The following is a 5375-nucleotide window of genomic DNA, read 5'->3' on the forward strand; positions in this document are numbered from 1 at the left end:
ATTAGTGCCTGAAGATGATTGCGGAGACAAAGCCCTTTGGTAGCGACGAGAATGGTGAAGAGGAGGAGGAGGAAAGGGTGGTTGAGATTTGTGTCCCTGACCGTGGCAGCACACACGATAGAAAGGGAGAAGCGAATGTCGAAGAGAAGGATGCTGCGACTAGATGGCTTTGTGTGGGATCGGTTACTGGCGGCTGGGAGGGGGTCGGAGGAGAGTGTGTGGTGCTTGTTAACGGGAAGGTGGGAAGTTGCCATGGGAAGGGGAGGCAACGGGGTTTCTACTGTTGGTGGAGGCAGTATGATTTTTGCTGTTGGTGGTGGTTTAGCAGAGGAAGAAGAAGGGTTGGTTACCTTGGGAAGCAAAGGCGGCATAGGTGGTGACTTCGCAAAGGCAGAAGATGGAGAGGATTGTCTGGGTACCATGGTATTCAGTATCCGGAGAATGTCATCAAGTTTGAAAGCAATGGAAGTTTGGGCTACAGTAGTGGAAGTTTGGATTGCAGCGAGTTTGGCCATGACGGCCTTAAGACGATCCACACAGGCAGTGGAAAGTTCGGTGTCCGCCATTGAAGAGTGGCAGGTCAGACCAATTGTTAGCGGTGGTTCCCTTAAGTTCGAGACTAAGGGCAGTCTCCAAGAGGAAGAAAGGAATAACAAACTTAAGCCTGAATGTTCTACGTTTTATTTAGTGCCTCTTGATATTTAAAGGCTTATCAAATATGTATAATAACCGCAATCTCACTATAATAACCGCACTCCCACTACGATAACCGCTACAATAACCACTACAATAACCACCACAATAACTACTTCTAGAATGACAATTATCCCTATAACAAGTTTCCATAACAGAACATCTTCTTCCTAACATCAGATCATTGTTAGACATATCCATTTTATGCTATCACGGGTGTCAAAAATGATAAAAATTGTATTGACAAAATGTATGAAGGCAAATTCTGCTAAACAAGTCAATCGTATAAATTTTTCTAAAATGTATCTTTTTAACGTAGCCTCTCAAACAACGTACGTAGGCATTAAAGGTGCCCATGAGGATTGACAATTAAATACATGTAATGAAAAAGTAACGGCACATTGAAAATAGAGAAGTGGAATAATTTTGTTATTTTTAAGCAATGAAATCAACATAACAATATAAATGAAGAATAAGCTGTAACAACATATTCTTAAGCAATTAAAGGTGTCCTATAAAAAAAAAAAGCAACTAAAGGTGCCGATGGTTTATAATGAACAAGTAACTGTACATTTATTATTAAATTAAAATTAAATGCATTTGAAATTAAATTGATGTAAGAATGTTTTTTATTTCTTAAGAAAAGTTTCAATTGAACATATGATTCAATTTTAATATATTTATATTTAATAAGCTACTAAATACTTACAAAATATTTTTATTTATGTACATGGATATATATATATATATATATATATATATATATATATATATATATATATATATATAATTAAATACAAAATAAAAATATATATTTTAATAATCATGTTGTATTTTTGATTTGATGTGCATAACCATCCTTTATTGACTATAAATTATCATAATTTATGAGATATTAAAAATGACTTTTTCTTTAATTTTATCATATAGTAAAAAATAATATTTTTTTATACACACCATTTATTCCTTTGTCATATAAGCACCATCTCAAAGGACATCACTAATAAGTCATATTAGTTAGAGTCAACATTTGACTAGTCAACTAATAGTGATGACCAAAATCACTCCTTCCATTAATTTCAAGATTCACCCTCTTCTATATTAATAACACACAAAGAAACACAATTTTCTAAATATACTTTAAATTAAATTGATGTGACTGTGTTTTTATTTGTTAAAAAAAGTTTCAATTGATCATCTCCTCAATTTTAATATGTTTATATTTAATAAGCTACTGAATACTTAAAAATAATTTTATTTATGTACATGAATATATATATATATATATATAAATACAAAAATAAAAAAATATTTCAATGATCATGTTGTGTTTTGATTTGATATGCATAATCATCCTTTAATGACTATAAATTATCATAATTTATAAGATTTTAAAAATGACTTTTTCCTTAGTTTTATCATATAGTAAAAAATAATACTTTTTTTTTACACACGCCATTTATTCCTTTGTCATATAAGCACCATTTCAAAGGTCATCGCCAATAAGTCATATTAGTTAGAGTCAATATTTGACTAGTCAACTAATAGTATATGACCAAAATCACTCTTTCCATTTATTTCAAGGTCCACCCTCTTCTATAAATATTCAAAAGATTAATAATACACCAAGAAATACAATTTTATCTTTACACACATTGAGTTCAAATTTCATCATTATCTTGATATCAACATTATTCCAAAAAATCTTTAAATTTTCTTACTGACATTTAGTCTTAAATCTCATCCTTATATCTTAAGATTGCAATCTAGGAGATATGTCAAAAGCTTCATTCAAATTAAATTTTTTGTTTGTCATTCTTGCCGTAGAAGCTTATCATGGTATATATTTATATTGCATCTATTTCTTTCATGTTATAGTTGATATTTTAATCACATATGTTGCTTATATTAAAATCATATGCTGTAGGTCTTTCATCCTCAAGGATATCAGAATCGAAGACTGGAGTGATAGATTCAGCTCAATGTTTTTCTAATAAAGATTGCATTCCCTACCTTCCATATATGGATTGTAATGGATTAGTAGCTGTTTGTCAGCAAGGTGCTTGTTATTGTAATGATGAACTTCTTGTCACCATGAACCATAATGAAACGCCTTAAAAAATATATTTTCAAGTTCTAAGAATCAAGTGCTCAAGTAAGCTAGTCTGTTCTAGAATAATTGTGTGAACATACATGGTTCATGCTTCAAATGTATTAAATTGAAGAATAAAACAATGTTTCTCTTATCAACTTTTATGTGAACATTTTTTAGTATTTTGTCATCAAATAATAGATAATTGCATGAAAACTCTTGCTAGTTAATGTTAGGATTTCATTTCACATTAGATTCAACTGAGAGGTCAAATGTAACTCAATCATAATGTAGTATCTGAACTATCGTTTAGGTCATCTCCCAAAGGAATAAAAGAGAGATTTCATGTAATTATTTAACTAAGAACTAGTTTTTGGTATTTTTTGTTTTGTGAATAGATAACATCAAATAAATTTCAATAAAAATTAAATGACAATAAAATAATTAAGTAAAAATATAAATACTAGACTTAGATGGTAACGTCGATCTTGATGAATGAATGTCTATGTTTGGACTTGGAATTGTAACTTCACAATTATATACCCATCCCTCTTGTTCATCCCCAATTCACTAATGTATTCTACCCTAACTCTCGCATGGTCGTAGATTCTAAACTACTTGTCTGATACTCAATCCCTTGGACATAGAGACACAAACAATCATGATCAATGGTCGAGAATTAACGAGACTTAACCAAGATTATTATATCCCGAGAGATAAACTCAATTAAGTACTTGATTCATGTTCGAATTTCAACAAGACTTACCAAAACGCAAGTCATTTCCTAAATTCATCTATAAGATGGTTAATCAAATAAAAGCATTAAGTACCAAAACAAATAAAAAACTCAAGATGAAGTATTAAATTGATAGAATTAAAGCAAAACAATGTTCATCATTTCCTCTCTTATGTTGAAAGAATTGCACTCATAAAAGTAATACAATGAAACCTAGAGTGTCTAATGGAATAATGGAGGTATCCAGTAGGTGGAAATCTAAAATATAATTCAAAGAACTGTTTGAGACTTTTTCACTGTTACAATGAATGTCTAGTCTCATACTTATAAAATTATAGCAAGGTTTAATTAAGGAGATATAATCACAAGAAATTACAAATAAGTAAAGGGGTGTTTGGTTTGCCTGTTTTCTGTTTTCATTTTCATTGAAAACAGAAAATGATGATGAAAATGTGTTTGGTTGGATTTTTGAAAACATTTTCAGTGAAAATGAAAACAGAAAACAACCAGAAAATAAAAACAATAATTTCGTTTTCAGTGTTTTCAGTTGAAAACAGAAACCTCATTTTGGGTAAAATAAAAATGAGATGACAATGAATGTAATTTTAAATAAATTTAAAAATACAAAAAAGACAAGAAATTAATATATTATAAATTTTCAGTGTTTTTATTTCCTAAAAACAGAAAACAAGAAGTGAAACCAAACATATTTTCAGACTTTTAATCTTTTGAAAATGAAAACAATTTTCAGAAAATAAAAACAGGAAATGAAAATGCAAACCAAACACACCCTAATATCTCTAATTAATTCAAGTAATTATCTTCTTCTTTAGTTAATTTATTCTTAAAAAATATCTTGTTCTTTGATTTTCCTAATTTTTATCTTCAATTTTCGCAATTTCTCCTTCCACAACTTTTTGCTAATTTTGGGTTGAATCCAATTTTAGTTCCCCAAATTTAAACAAAATCAATTTAGTCCCTCATATTTAAAAAATACATTTTTTTTCTCTCTTCAAATTTAGTTTTCGAAGACTAAAAATGATTTTGAAAAAGTTATTTTAGTCCCTTAAATTTAATACTAAATACTAAAAATGATATTTTATTTTTAAATATGAGGGACTATAATGATTTTTTATTTTTGGGGACTCACATTTTTCTCAAATTTTAAAAATTAAAAACATAATTAAGCTATTTTTATTGAATCTTCAGGACATGATTTCCATGATAATAAATAAATATCTGGTGGTCAGTATTTTTGTCTTTCTGATATTGAATGACCAGCTAAATGTTTATTAGTAAATTTGTGCATCAATTTTAAATGACTAAACATGATAATATATATTTGGAATTTTTATTTTTTTAATATTTGAAATATTAATGTTTAACAAGAGACCCCTTTCTTGTGTATGAAGAACCCAAACAAGCAATAGCAATATGCTGCGAAATATGGACAATCCAATAGTTTGACGACACATAATTCTCAGTAAATACATTACATAATGTAGCACAATACAATATTATTCCTTTAAAAAAATGTTGTAAAATATTATATTATTAAAAATATAGGTTCAACGTTATTGTTTGTCTAGGTCACACTTATTTAATGTATTTATGTTATAAGCAACCACCTCTGAAATACTTAAAATATTATGCGATTAATATATTATAAATATATTATATTTAATAAATTTCAAAAATATATTATACTTAATATATTATATGTGATTAAGAAAAATATTAGGATAAATTATATTATTTTCATCCCTGCACTCTTTTTTATTTATGATTTTATTCCTTAAATTTTTTTTCTAGCAGTAAATTTTCTAGAACCTTTTTTTTTCTAATATTCTAGTT

The sequence above is a fragment of the Glycine max genome, chromosome 9 (genome assembly GCF_000004515.6).
Source record: "Glycine max cultivar Williams 82 chromosome 9, Glycine_max_v4.0, whole genome shotgun sequence".
Classification (NCBI taxonomy): domain Eukaryota; kingdom Viridiplantae; phylum Streptophyta; class Magnoliopsida; order Fabales; family Fabaceae; genus Glycine; species Glycine max.